General features: G+C 33.7%; 1 non-coding gene across 1 annotated transcript; it reads left to right on the top strand.

Moving 5' to 3' along the window:
- Positions 1-5,816: 5,816 nt before the first annotated feature.
- On the top strand, positions 5,817-5,888 carry TRNAR-ACG (transfer RNA arginine (anticodon ACG)). The gene has a single exon. It is a non-coding gene; the product is annotated as a tRNA-Arg (tRNA).
- The last annotated feature ends 10,730 nt before the right edge of the window (positions 5,889-16,618 follow it).

Genomic DNA, 16,618 nt, shown 5'->3' with positions numbered 1-16,618 from the left:
CAAAGTCAAGTTCAATTTTTTTTTCTGGCATGGAAAATTTGATGGAAATGGAAGAAGATAGTCTTTTCAATGAAATTCCTTCTGAAGATATGGTACCTGAAAGCACAATAAAATTTAATTGTAAGAATATGTGGGATGATTATTTTGGAAATAAGTCTATTATTGGAAGAGCACAATTATTTATGAAGTTATTTAGGAGAATAGAAATGACCCCTATTTTGGAGTTGTTGGTTGTTGATAATAAGAAAATCTCACCTGATACATTAGTAAAAGAAACTATAATTGAAAATTTGCAAGAAGCATTGAAATGTATTGATAGCACAAGTCGAGGTGTTGATTTAAGTGTTGCACATAGAGCATTGATGATGATGATTTCTAGTAAGAAATTGTCTCATAGAAATAAAGTTCACTCAATTTCTCAATTAATGAAGGTATCTAGAAGAACTATTCAAATATATATTAGAAAGAGAAATATGTTAGATGAAAACATTGAAAATAATTGGGTAAATATCTGTAGGGTTCCTTGAAAAGACATAATTTCTGAAGATGTAAAAAGACAGGTCATTGATTATTGGACCAACAACTCTCATGTTTCTTCCAATAGAAGGGACAATATATAGATGATAGATGAATATGGTACCAAAATTTCAAATCCAAAACAATTTCTAGATGCAACACAAAGTGAACTTTTTAAAGATTTCAAGCAAGATTTTTGAAATGTGAAGACTTGTCAAAGGATGTTTGAGAGATTGCATCCTTGGTTTATACACATAGATAAGGTACGTGAAACTTGTTGTCGAAAACATGTTGAATTTCATCTACACTTTCAATCATATAAAAAAGTCATGGGAACAATTAATCCAAATCTAGTCATTCCTACAAGTACAACACAATTTGTGAAGTCTATTTTATGTGATAAATTAAAATATTTAGATGAGTTCAAAATATAGTGTATAAAAGGTGCATGCAATGATTATGGAGATTTGAGTAAGTTTTTGTTCCAAACTAAGAATATTGATCAAGTTATGTGGAAGAGATTTGAATATGAGACATACCAAACTAAATTAGGAGCAGAATCCAAAAGAATTGCATTGAAAGAGAGTGAATTTCCCTACATTGAGTTTATGACTAGATTTTGTACTATCATATATCCACATATCCAAAATTTCCATGGTGCAAGATGGCAAGCAAAACAATTTCATGACTCAAATAATTGTTTTCCACTAGGTCGTATTCTTTCAATCGTAGATTTCTCCGAGAACTATACATTTAGTCCTCACATAGAAATTCAAAGTCAATATTATCATTTTGAGCAAGTTGCAATATTTGTACAAGTTTTCTATAGACATGTACAATTTTAGGTGGATGGTATAAAAAGTACTAATTTAAATGAACACATTATCATCAAGGAGGTTCATTTCTATATCAGTGATGATACGTGTCATGATAGAAGCTACGTAGCACATTATTTTGGAATGTTTTTTGAAGATATCAAAGAACTTGGGATAAATTGTACACAACATTGGATTTGGTTGATGGATGTGCCAGTAAGTGTTCTTCAATTGATTTTGAATTTTTTTATTTGTATACATTATATGTATAAAAGTTAAAAATTTCAATTTGATTTGATTTTATAATACCAAACTTATATATATGTTATTCATGTGAGGACAATTTAAGTTTGAAAAAGCTTTTAACTAGCTATCCTTACAACACGCTTGTTGTAGAATAGAGTTTTTGTGTATATTCGTTAAGAGTGGACATGGAAAAGGAGAGCATGATGGAGCACGAGCATGTGTGAAGCATGCACTTTGCCAACATGATCTTGTAGGTATTCTCTTCATATTTGTACAGTTTTAATTTAAAAATCTTTAATGAACTAGATATATATAGATTAAAAATATATATATGGGATGTCCACTTTTCTAAAGTGAGATCTTGTGTAGGTAACACCATATGAAATTCAAATGAAATTGTTGAATGGTGAAAAAGTCATTTTGCTAGTTGTGATACAACATATAATAAGAATTATTTTTGGGAAGTTAAAGGTATTTATTCTTTAAAGTGTTCAAATTATTTATTTTACCTCAACATGACATAAGTGAAAAGTAAATTAATTTTGAACTAATTTGTGAGTTTTATGTACATACACGCACATTTATTTTAAAAATACATGTATTGAACTATCTAAATGTATGTATGTGTGTTTCTAACTTCATAAATAATTTGTATTAACATATATTGATCGATAAAATCCTTATAATTGTCAAACAACTAATGGTATTAAAAGTTTACATCAAGTCATGACTACGGGACATAGCAAGCCTCTTGTTATTCTTGTAAGAGAAAAATCATTCTTTTGTGTTGATTGCATTACAAAAAACACAAATGCTCAATGTAATAACATTAGAGATAGATATGTTTTACAATGGGAAAGGAAACAGTTAGTCACAATGCCTCCTTATGAAGATAGTGACATTATTGATATTCATGATCCTCTATATTCAGCTGATTATGAATGTGTTTCTAATTTAGTTGTTGCGGGTGTGTGCGTGCATTTTTTATAAATTATATGTACAAATTTTTAAATTTTTTTTAATTTTATTGTTCAAATAATATATGTAACTAATTTTGTTTGAAATATATGTGGCCTATGTACAGGTAATATTTTTTTAGTGATTACTGATCCTAACAATAGTGAAGGTGTAGATTATTATCTAATGAGAAGCACAAAACCAAAATTCAAGTTATTAGAATCAGTCAACAATGGCGATGCACAAAAATATCCCACTCGTTCAATTGCTGTTGAAGGCACCTATTATCAGAAAATAAATATAGATAGAAATGGTGTAATATCTATTGATTATATTCTATGCCAAAAAGTTCTACACTACAATCACTTAGTAATAGAGACAAGATTTGTGCAATGGGGTCATAGTGCATGTACATAGTTACATCTAGATTATAGTGCATGTGTGAATCACCTATAAATCATCTTTATGTATGTATACATGTATGGATTCATTTTTATTTACATATATGGATTCATTTATATACACGGTCTTAAGGGGTATGTTGTTTAGCCAATTTGTATCTTTGGTAAAAATTGCTAAGCAATCTATGATATAATAAACACTTGCTCTTCAATTTGAGATATTTTTAATTGTCATTGTTTCCTTAGGACCATATAATAAAGTTTGTAATTTCATTTTGGGGCCTAAGTATCTTGGAAAGAAGTGCAACTTATAAATTTTGAGCCGAGACACTAATTTAGGAAAGATATTCCCTCTTTCTCTTGTAGAGGTAGTTTTAGGCACATAAAATGAATATATATGTTAGCTATAGAAACATTTTCAATTGTTTTGAACTTTCTTATTTAAGAGATCCATGCAAACATTTAACTATGGATATTCTTCAAATAAGTATTACTTTTTATCTATCCTTTTGTTGAAGTTTTACATTAATGTAGGTTAGTTTTATAATTTAGATTGGTAAATAACAAATTAGATTAAGATTAGTTTGGTAGTTGCATTCTCATAAGAATTTTTGCATGGGAATTTATATACATTGAAGTTTTGCATTCTCATGGGAAATTTTGCATTGAAGATGGTATTTTTGTTTAGTAGTCAATTTATCTAAGAATCTACTACTTACATGGAATCCAAAGATCATGTTGAAACTTGATTAAATTTTTGGATGAAGAACTTGAGATTGAATAACTTTGCGATCTAGATTTAGAAAGTTATGAAATCTTGATCTATATATATATATATATATATTTAAATGATCTATCTATTTAATTTATATTTGTATCTAACATTTGAAGATACCACATGAAACACAAATCAAATTATCTTGAGTCATCAATTAAAATTTAAATTCTTAAGTTGTTCACAAAACCAGTATAAATCTTCATGAAATGTAAGATAGTAAAGCCAAAATAGTAAAATAGAGTTTTATATAATATATAATGAAATGTAGATCTACACATGTATGTATGTTCTAAAATATAGATCTAGGAAATCTCTAGAAAATAAATATATATCTATATAAAATATGTCTGTAATGTCTCTAGAAAATGTATATATGTATGTCTATATATATATATATATATATATATATATAAGGTTGAGGAAGGGGCAAATGCAACAACAAAGTGACTTATATTTATTCATATAAATTATATATAAATTATATATATATATAAGGTTGAGGAAGGGGCATTGCTTCCCATCCTATCTCCTTGATTCTATACATAACATTCCAACTTTTCCCGCTACATATATTATTGTGGGAGGCCCTAATCTCAGTAGATAGGCCCACCCTGCATGTGGGGGTGGGTGAGTTAGCCCCTCCTATTCACTAGGGTAGGCATGTGGAGTATAGGATCTACAATCTAGTCTTAAGTTATGAGTTGATTAATTCAGCTCCTACTATTCTAAGAGCCCAACTATTCTAAGGGAAAGTATGTTGGCATTTTGGTGCATTTTGTATGACCGGTGAATGGAATGAGTTCCATTGTTGGCAACATCATCTTCTAAGTCTTAATAGTCCATTGGCAAAGAAGTAAAGGATAAACAGTAAAGAATAATGGTTCTTATTCCTATTGGTAGTGAGTAGACCGGTATACAAAGTTTAATTGGCTAATTAGAGTATAGACCAACTAAGCAATGTGTAGATAGGGTAAGAAGAGTGTAGGCCAACTTAGCAGTGAGCAATGAACAGATTGGTATACAAGATGATAATCGACTAAGTAGTTAATAAACCAGTATACTCCATAACCGGATAGGCAAAATTTGATTGGTACACTGACATAATAGGAGTCTGAAACCAACAAACTTGGAAACGTTCAGTTAACATCCAGTTGAATTGATAGTCAACCGATGGACTTATCGGCATGAACGACTGCCTTGACTGATATTCTTGGAATGATTTATGGAGAGTAGTTTATGGCATGGTAATAAAAATTTGAATCTGATGTTTTGGAGGAAATGTTGGTGTTAGAACTATAGGCCAATATATTCACACAATTAATTGTAAGTATGTTGTTGTCAATGTGAAAAAGATCAGTGTGAAAGTAAACAGGGTGAGCAAAACAATATATAGTAGATATAGGTATGAATCGGTGAAGCTAACACTGATCAGTTGAATAGAGTATGCAGAGAGGATCTATGAGACAAAGGTAGTGTCATCAGATAGATCAATCATCCTTGTTTCCTTCTAACAATTGCATCATTGTAAATCCCTTAACAGGGTGAACCTTAACCGGTTCTTCATGTAAAATCTCTTAACAGAGTCACTTCAAATATGAAGTTGTAAAATCCTCTAGAAAGGTGAACTTTAATAGGTTCTAAGGTATTCTTAACTGGATACCAGCCACTCCTAACAAGGTGATGTTCTTAGAAAGAAAAAATTGTAATCTTTTAACATGGCACTCTTTTTCACTGTAGTAAGAGAGAATGTGGGTTATCCCCACCATGGTTTTCCCCCTCTAACCAAGGGTTTCCACGTATAATTACCTATGTTATGTGATATTTATGTGTGCATGCAAATCTATTTTCTACTATTGGTGTTAGAAATAAGCCACACCCAGACCGATGATGGACTGGTCCAAGAAGGGCCAGTAGCTCAGTGGTAGAGCACTCCAGCAACGTATGGAAGGTCCTAGGTTTGAGTCCTAGCTAGTCCATGTCTCAAAATGGTATCAGAGCTAGGTCCAAGCTAGGAGTCCCAAGCACACGAGAGGTGTGGCTTAAGGGGGGGTGTTGGTGTTGGAAATAAGCCACACCTAGACCGATGATGGACTAGTCCAAGAGGGACTAGTAGCTCAGTGGTAGAGCACTTCAACAACGTATTGAAGGTCCTAGGTTCGAGTCCTAGCTAGTCCATGTCTCAACATCTATGATGTTATTTTATTTCATGATTTACACAAGGTTTAAGATAATGTAAAGGATAGTTGCAGACCGGTTATTTTGATTAGTTAAATTATGGGTAAATTGATTTGACTGATTCACCCCCCCTCTCAATCATCGGTTAATTGCTAACAATTAGTATCAAAGCACTGGTCCTTTGAAGTAAAGCTTGACAACTTGAGGAAAAATATCATGGAATAATATCGGTATTAGAAGCAGATTGATGAAGCAAATGAAATTATTGATTAGCTGAAAGAGAGACTGAGAAAATATCTTGTGAAAAGAAAGGAACTAGCTCAACAACTAAATAAGAGTCAGGCTATCATAGATCAACTCTCTGAATAGAGTGGATCTGAAGAAGTAGTCTCAGAACTCATGGAAAAGAACAAGAAGCTGACTAAACAAATCACACATCTCAAAATAGAACATGAAAGTTAGGCCCTGAGAATAACTAAGTTACTGGAAGCCAACAAAAGTGTTGATGAAAGAAAAAGAGATGCAAAAGAAGCTTTGTCAAAAGATGAAAGAGCCAAAAGGCTTGTTGAATATGCCCTAAGAGAAAATGATGCAATCATGATTGAAAAAGATGAAGAAATCCATATTCTCACTTAGGAGAATGAATACATACATAAGAATCTACATGACAACACAGAGGAAAAGGAGAAGATGATGAAAGAGATTGAACAACTCAAGAGTGAGTTGAAAGCTGCAAATGAGAGAAATGAGAAGCTAAGGAAATTCAATGAAAGCTCTAAGAAGATAGATAGCTAAAAGCTCTGAAAAGAACAAAAGAAACAACTGGTCTTGGTTACTCTGGTATAGGTCCTATAGAAACTGGAGAATCATCTAAATCCAAAAAGATAAAGGATGATAAAAGGAACCATTCAGGAGTGAAAGGTATGAAGTTTTCTAAATCTTCTTGTAATCATTGTAGTAAATCGAGTCATAAGTCTGATGTCTATAGAAATAAACCGGTTAGTCAAAATAGGACTTTTACCTTTGATGGTTACTACCATAATTGTCACAAGTATGGTCACACTGCTTATGAGTGTAGATCTCAATCTAGCAGCATGTCAAATAGAAGAAAATTTAATTGATATTTCTTTATATGCAATAAATATGAACACAAATCGGAAGAATGCATGTTCAAGACAAATGCATCAAGATCACCATTCAAACCGGTTAGCTCTAATAAAAGGAGTAATTCGTTCAATGCCACCTGTTCCACTTGTGGTAATTTTGGTCATGTTGCAGCAAAATGTAGAATGAGAATAGGTCAGAGAAAAAATGTAGGACCATAGAGGACAACTAGTATGGCATGTTTCAATTTCCATAAGATCGGTCACTTAGCCAGAGAATGTAGGAATCGATCCTATAACCGGTCTAAAGACAAGAATCAGTTTGGCAAGAAGAAAGAGAAAAATCACCTGAAAGGAAAGAAGACAATTGAAGAAGTGAGGAATGAAATAAAAAAGACAACGATTAAGAAGGAAGAAAGAAAAGAAGGAGAAAGTCATTCTGAAACCAAGTCATCATCCATTAGTGATAGTTCCTCTTCAAACTAGACATACCGATGCTCAGGGGGACCACATATGGTAAGATTATTTTTGAATCCCCTTAACCAATATAAGGTTATGTCTATCTGCATAGTTGAGATGCATAAAAGTTATCCTAAAGTTCTTGTTTGAGAAATGTCTTGTGAGTTAATTTTTTGTGTATCGGTACATTGGTAACAAACAACCGATAAAAGGTAAATCGGTGTACTTTAAGTTGCAAGTTTCAAAACTAACCGTTGTATCATAAAACCGATAATTCTCAACAGATAAATAAGAAAATGTCAATAGATTTCACTTACCCTAATTTCTTGTGAAATTTCTCAAGCTCTTGTGCGACCAAAGACAATAGAGACCTTGCTAGTGATATTTGTGTAAAAAGTTGAAGCAAAGTCTTAGTGATATATATATATATATATATATATATATATTGTGGTACTAGCAATATATATATATATATATATATATATATTGTTAAAGTTCTTGTTTGAGAAATGTCTTTTGAGTTAATTGTTTGTGTATCAGTATCGGTAACAAACAATAGATAAAAGGTAAATCGGTGTACTTTAAGTTGTAAGTTTCAAAACTAACCATTGTATCATAAAACCGATAATTCTCAATGGATAAATAAGAAAATATCAATACATTTCACATACCTTAATTTCTTGTGAACTTTCTCAAGCTCTTGTGTGACCAACGGCAATTGAGACCTTGCTAGTAATATTTGTGTGAAAAGTTCAAGCAGAGTGATAGTGATATATATATTCTGGTACTAGAAATATATATATGTCTGAAAAATAGACAATTACCCTTATAAAGTGTGATTTGACAATGTAGAAGGTAACCAATAACTGATTATAATATTTCCTCAAGTTTAGGTTAACTATGTCTTGTCCTTACCTCTCTTTACCAAAATCCGGTTCATAGTGTAGACAATTGTGCTGACAGCTTCTCTCTAGAATTTTTTTGCTACACCTAAGAAATATTCTCTATAGATCACTCATATAATAAGTTTGTTAGATTTATGAATGTGCACAAGTTATAACCATAAGAAGGTATTCAAACCCTGTTTGAGAAAAAAATGTTTGAAGGTCATCATGGCAATGCCTATATCGACTCTTGTGTTGGTTGAAGCTAGTAAAGAACCTCAACTTGAATTCAAGCTGCATCCAATGAAAGTTGGTGAGATCAACATGACCGGTGCCTTATCATTTGTGTCCTTTGATGTATTATTGGTTGAATATATTCACTCCTACATCCATTGCAAGCTTGAATAACTTGGGGAAAAATTCATTCGAAATGAATTTAAAGGGTTTTGTGTTAATGATTAGCTGAAGGTAGAATATTTACCTTTGAAGACCAAGGGTTTGTCAAATGATGTTGATTTTCCTGATCAGTTTCATGCCGACTAGGCTAGGTATGTATTAAGCAGAGTACATGATCAATTTCTATGGATGGAAGCTCAAGCACTGATAGAGATTACAAAGGATGTGATTCGAAGAGTGACATGGTTTAGCTTAACCGGTGAAGCACTAACCCTAAGAACAATTTCATCAACTGAAGTCACTCGGTTAACCAAATCCCGATGTGATAGTAGAGAAATGACAATCCCTCATATTGAGGATGCTGAAGTAAGATTTACTTTTGCAGTGCTAGGTTATAGGGTCTATCAATCAAGCCAGATGAATAGTGTGTCGAGCAGTGCTATACATGCTGCCTATTGAATCATCAAGGAGGATGAAACCTATAGTATTTGTGAGATGATCAGAAGCCATTTTCTGGTGAACATGGAGAGAATCAATAAGGACAAGAAGTAATCTTTCAAATATGGCTTACTACTGGTATTTATATTTTTCTATGTGCAAATATTTTTTCCCGGTAAGGGTAATGTAGTATGGTCTAAAGAAAAACCTATCATGCTTTAGATAAGTGAAATAATTAGGGATTTAGGAGATAGGTTTGGAGAAACAATGTGGGGATACTTTAAGGAATTTCAAATCAGGATGCATATAAGGGAAAGAATACCAACTGGTATAGTGCAGAAGTTCAAAGGCAACATTTATTTTCTTGTAGACACAAATTGTTGCATCATTCAAGCAGTTCAACCCAAAACCTTTTGGGTTCCACCTATGGGTATGAGGTTGCAACAAACATTGTTAAAATTCATGCAAACATGCTACTGTCCAAACCTGTAGACCAAAAGGAAAAGAGATTTGGAACTTGTGAGGAGGCAAGCTCCAAAATAAAGTAGAAACTTAAGGTGCCAATCATAAAAATAAAAGTAAGAAGAATTATTGATACTCTTGACAAAAAATATGAAGGTGAAGCATTCGGTGCCACTACCTCCACTGGTACTAGTGAACAAACAAGGGCTAAACCTAATAAAGATGAAGAACCAATATGAGAAAAGAAGATAGTATCAAAGACAAAACCCAAAGGGACTGCAACTACCAAGCCATCAACATATACAAAAGAAAAGGACATAGGTACTCTTGTATCTTCCCCAAGTAAAGATAGACCAATAGGAGTAACTTATACCAGAAAGAAAAAGAGTGATGGAAAATTTGATACAAAGGTTGAAAAGAATCCCAAAAAGGATGAAAAAGAGGGTGATAACACAAACACTCAATTAGATGTGGAAATTAAAGAGGGTAAAAGAAGTGGAAGAAACATAGCTCCAGCAGTCAATGAATTGGTCCATGGGATCAAAAAATTTGTAGGTCTTTTTGGTGTTGGGAAAACATATTCTCTTTGCCATGAAGAAGACAAAAGAAGAATCAAGGAAGCCCTAATCTAGAACTTGCATAAGTTTTGTAGAACTCCTAGTGAATTATATGGAATAATTCCATCAGATTTGCAAGATCAAATTGAATGGAGATGGAAAACAACTCTAGCCATTGAGAAAGAGAACATGATAAAAGCACTCATGGAAGTGCAACATGATTTAGATCTTGATCAAGCTTCACTAGTAGTTGAAGCATGCATTCAATATTTTAATATAAGAAATAGAACAGGGAGAGTGGCTATAGGTGAAGTTGAAGTGGTACATAAAGAAAGTGTTTCCTTGTGGAAAACAATCATGAATCAGCAAAAGGAAGCCGAAGAAGAAATAGCAAAGGGAACAAAATAGGACCAAGGTGCAGCCGTCATTGACAAAGGGAAAGGTAAAGACAAAGACTCTACTAAAGGTTTTGATGTTTTCTCAGTTGGGAACATCATAGGAAATGTTGTGTCAGACATTCCCAATCTAACAAAGGATGTTGGGCAACCGGTTCATACTACACCAGTTAAGGAGGCAAGAATTCTCAATTCTGCCAAGACAATTTTATCTGACCTAATTCCTGACCTTGTTATTGATGACAATGCACCCATCATTGATCAATTGGGCACTCTTGTAACAATAATCGGTTCAAAGGAAACCAATCTGGAAAAGGTTGTAGTAAGACAATATGAATCAAAGAGAAGAGAAAAACTAATGGAAGAAATATTAGTTGGAAAAGTTTCCCTCTCCAACCACATAGAAGAGATGAAAAATATAGTACATGAAGTTGGCCAATTATTGGTCAAATCTTCAAGTTTTACTGATTTAATTAGAGATCTAGAAGATAAAAGAACTTAGAATCAGAGATTCAAGATCTGATAGGTTCTTTTGATCCTCTTAATAGCTCAACAACAATTTTTAGTGGAAAGGTAAAATAACTCAATCATGAAATCAAAAGGCTAAAAGAAGAAGAGGACAAATGAGGTTTTAGTTTGTTAGAGCTACAGTGCTATCTGTCCCCAATTATTGATTTCATACAAAGGAATGTTAAAGAAGCAGAACGTCTCATAAGTGAACTTGAGTGCAAAACAATTTATGATATGGAGAATTTTGTTACAGTTTTGCATGGACACTTCACCACCATGAAATAGGTAAAGCCTTCATGGGAATCCTCTTTGGAAGCTGCAAAAGAAAATTTCAAAGATCTTTTTTCTTTACTTTCATAAATCCTTTTGTATATTATTTTCCATTGATGTGAAAAGTGGGAGTTTGTATATGTACATGGGGTAGATGAAACAATGTACATGGGATAGATGGAATAGGGGTCAGAACCGACACATTTTTGTAGGGTTTGTCACCAATGCCAAAGGTGGATTTTGTTGGCATTTTGGTGCATTTTGTATGACCTATGAATGGAATGGTTGTCATTGTTGGCAACATCATCTTCCAAGTCTTAATAGTCCATCGACAAAGAAGTAAAGGATAACCAGTAAAGAATAAGAGTTCTTATTCCTATCAGTAGTGAGTAGACCAGTATATAGAGGTTAACCAGATAAGTATAGTATAGACCAGCTAAGAAATGTGTAGATAGGGTAAGCAGAGTGTAGGTCGACTAAGCACTGAGAAGTGAAGAGATCGGTACATAGGAGGATAATCGGCTAAGTAGTTAATAGACTGGTATACAGGAGGTAACTAGCTAGGCAGAATTTGATCAGTACACTAGCATAATAGGAATTTGAAATCGACACTTGGAAACGTTCTGTTAACATCCAGTTGAAACGAAAGTCAACCAACAAACTTATTGGCATGAACGACTGTCTTGACCAATATTCTTGGAATGGTTTCTGGAGAGTAATTTATGGTGTGGTAACAAAATTTTGAATTTGCTATTTTGGAGGGAAAGTTGGCAACAAACCTATAGGCTAATATATTCAGACAATTCATTCTAAGTATGTTGTTGTCAATGTGAAAAAGATCAGTGTGAAAGTAAATGGGAAGAGAAGAACAATATATAGTAGATACATGTATGAATTGGTGAAGACGACACCGATCAATTGAACAGAGCATGTAGAGTGGATCTATGAGATAGAGGTAGTGTCATTAGATAGATCAATCATCTTTGTTGCCTTATAACAATTACAACATTGTAAATCCCTTACCGGGTGAACCTTAACCGGTTCTTCATGTAAAATCTCTTAACAAAGTCACTTCAAATATGAAGTTGTAAAATCCTCTACAAGGTGAACTTTAACAGGTTCTAAAGTATTCTTAACCGGATACCAGTCACTCCTAATAGGGTGATGTTCTTAGAAAGAACATATTGTAAGATATTAACGAGGCACTCTTTTTCACTGCAGCAAGAGAGAATGTGGGCTATCCCCACTGTGGTTTTCTCCCTCTAACCAAGGGTTTCCTCATATAATTACCTGTGTTATGTGATATTTATGTGTGCATGCAATTCTCATTTTTATGATGTTATTTGCTTTCATGATTTACACAATTCTTAAGACAATGCAAAGGATAGTTGCAGATCGGGTATTTTGATTGGTGGAACTATGAGTGAATTGCTTTGACTGATTCACCCCCCCCATCTCAGTCACTGATTAATTACTAATAGAGTATCATTTCATTTTGTGGAGAGAATCTGGAATGTTGATCGAATTAATTCTTGAAAACAAATCTGAGTGGGCCCCACTCCCACTATAATGTAAGACCTTAGAGCAAATGGTAGGCAGGGATGGCGCTCACATACACATACATATGTATATGTATGTATGTATGTATATATACACACACATATATATATACACATACATATATATATATAGATACATATGTATATATATGCGTATGTGTATATATATATATATATATATATATATATATATATATATACATGTATGTATATATGTATATGTATATGTATATATATATACATACATATATAAATAAACATACTATTTGTCCCATTTGTGAAATAGTGAAAGTTTAAACTTTGGGCGACAGAAGTTAAAGTATTGTTAACCATTGAAAATTTTCACAAGTTGATGGAAGATACTCGCATGCATTTCATGTGGTTTCATTGTCTTCATGCATCTTCAAATGGTCATGATTGTTTCAATTTATTTTGGAAGGTACAATCGTTGAAAGAGGGCTATCTTCCATTTTAGTCGAAGCCTTCAGAGTGATCCAAATTTAGGTTTGTTGAGGAAATGTTGGCAAACAAAAGTAATAAATGATATTCATTTTTCGTATAAGAAATGACTAATGTTTTGAAAGTATTGACGAAGAAGACTTATGGCATTCTCATGTCGTCACAAACATTGATATTCATTACTATCAATATCAACACTTACTCTGATCACTCATATTAAACAAACCCAAAGCCGTATCATTCACATGAGAGTTCGGCCTATAGCAGCCAAGTGTACAAGTGTAATAGATCATTTGTAGATGTGTGTGCAGAATGGAATAAAATGATTGCAGGCTTCTCACAAAATGTATGAATTGAAATTTCAAATCTCTTAAAACAATTCCAAATACAGATGTATTAGTCTTGCATGAACTGTGTGACAAAAATGTTGGAGTTCAAGGACTTTCAAGCGAATACAATCTGCAAGTATAAAGCCAAATCCACTTGCCTCTCTCATGACATGCAAACATCCATGAAGCAGGGACGAGTTGAGAGCTCAAGTCATTTAGCTGATGCAAATCGATGACCATGTGTATTGTACTAAAATGACAAAAGGGAAATCTTGTTAGATGTTGTGTGCACAATAAGGAAGCGTAGACAAGCATATGACTCGATGTTATTCAAAGCCTTGAAATAGAACATGCACTAAACAAACTTGGAGAAAAGACTTCAAAAACTTTGAATCAGATGCAAATACAAAGTTAAAGGCGTAAAACCATAATGCAGCAACCTTCGCCAACATTCTATCTGCCTGTTTTCTGCTATAGAACAAATATTTGTAAGGTCAGTAATGAAGTGTTAAGCACTCAAAATGGCATTATGATGTTAAAATCAGCAAGTTGAAACAAATTATTAAGTGGCCAATCACATACTCTCGCTCATCAAAGGGTTTGTTATTTTAACTTATTTTTGGTTGCAAGTGAGCCGCAATACATTCTTTCATCGGTCATTTGGAAGAAAGACACATGTTGTCGATAATGCCCAAGCATCCGCAAATTGTTCAAGTTGAAGTAGCTGATAGCTCTTGTATCACGTTATGTCTTATCAAATTGTTCAAGTTGAACATTGGCCGATACATATGTTGAGTATTCAATTTGCATTCAAACACGAAGTTCTCTCTCCACTCAAATCGGTAACTGCATCAAACTCACTTATGCATGAGATGATATCGGTAAGTTGACCAAAAGATAAATGAGCCAAAAACAAATATTAGCGACCAACTTTCAGAATTTAAGTCATGTTTTGATTGTTATCGGCAACTTGGCAAAATTGATCAACATGTCGATACCTCTCTAATTGAAAAATCGCACCTCCACCAAGCTCCCCTGAAACCCCAGTTGGCGGAAGGAACTTACCACGTGGCCACAAAGGAAGGTGGAGTTTGGTTTCTAACTACTTCCACCATTTGCTTTGCATGCTGATAGATATGCATGCTACCGTGCCCCCTAACTCCACTTGCACTTGCAAATATCAAAGATGAAGTATTATGTTTCGATGTGTATTCTGCAGATTATCAATGATATGCAAGATAGGAGAATGTATGCTGTGCGTGTCTATTTACATATTATTTGCAGCTGAAATAACTACGTGAGCATTGCATGAATCCTCTGGCTCCGTGGAAGACATAAAATCCAGAGTTAAAGTTTGCTATTCCTCCTCATGGATGTGGAGAAATGAAAGTCTTACAGAATGTATCGACGATGCACAAGAAGTATGCAGCAATAAATGGAGTCATCAGATGTTCCAGAGTTTCTCAGAAAGGATACTATCTCATGGATAGCTGTGAATAGCAATACGCCACCTTCCTTAGTGTCCTCACTCCTGCATGTAGATATGAAGGCTTTATAACAGTGCGTTGAAGGATTTGTTCAAATATTTCAGAGAAATACGATCATTATTGAGCTAGGTTCTGAGCATGAAAGGCCAATATTCTCTCCACCGGTGCAAAATTCAAGTCTTGGAAGTGGCTATATGAAAGCATAAAGATTAGAGTTTTGATTATAGTCTTGTCAGCCTACCTATATACAAACCAGACAATATATGGGGTTGGGATAATTTATTGAACACATCACTGAAGCCTTCAAGTTGCAATATGTGTAGCATATTTATTTAGTTGGTTTCAAAATCAAGGAAATACAAGTATGGCAGTATAGAGATAAGGTACAGACTATGTATAGAATGCCATGATTGTGGAAAGTAGGCAAGCGGTTTAGTAGAAGTTTGCTATCAAAATGAAAATGATGTAGAATATTCTACATAAATGAGATTTTCCTTTTGACAGAAAGACTCCAAGAAATGAACATATGAAGGCATAAAACCCTTTTGTATGAAGCATTGTAGTTTGAATTTTGTAGTGTTGTATGCCGAATATAGAAGCATAAAGGTATTCTACCCTGAGAAACCAATTCTCACCTTAGATATTCTTATTTTTTCGTGAACATGCTGATACACTGAAGTATAAAGGCTAAAGGTTGTAAAGTTTTTCATATGAAAGAATCTGCAAAACACATCATCATGAAATACAAGGCTCAAGAGTATGAGTACACCCCGATGATCACCACCATGATTCCAGAGGTTCATGATACCAAGATTGGGCATATTAATTTGCAGGAAATCAAAAAGTTCTTCATGGAAGGTGACAGATCAAAGTTGTCCTATAGAGTGGCAGGAAGCGGTTTTATTGAAGCAGCATGTTTTCCCATAGCAATTCAATGTACAGATTTGATGATAGAATGCTCAAAAAGATATAATCCAGATGCAAGAGAGATAAGAGCTGCAGATGGATCCTTAATGGCCAAACTTGATGGAATTTCAATAGCTATTATTCTTCGTTTGCCATATAAGGAAAAGTTCACTCACATCGATAAGCAAAAAGCTTACAAATACTTCAGCGATAATAGAAGCAAATGGCTCAATAATCTGGCTAAAGAATGGATGGTCGCACCACGAGGAGGACAGTCTCAGCTTCCAAAAACACTCCATCATTCTCTTTTCATCAAAGAGATTTGTTACTTGCTAATCTTACTCCATAGAGTGACAGGAAGTCTTGATTCCACTGAGTTTGAAATGTGGATGTACCTCTTCATAACAGTCATCTCTGTCGGTAAGCAATTCATTGATTGGGGCCATCTCATCAACAATTGCATACATGACCAGTTAGTGCACTTCAAAACAAGTCAATGCTTCCATATGATCTCTT

The sequence above is a fragment of the Cryptomeria japonica genome, chromosome 4 (assembly GCF_030272615.1).
Source record: "Cryptomeria japonica chromosome 4, Sugi_1.0, whole genome shotgun sequence".
Taxonomy (NCBI): domain Eukaryota; kingdom Viridiplantae; phylum Streptophyta; class Pinopsida; order Cupressales; family Cupressaceae; genus Cryptomeria; species Cryptomeria japonica.
The sequence above is the reverse complement of the archived record's forward strand: the minus strand, read 5'-3'. Positions and strand labels throughout refer to the sequence as shown.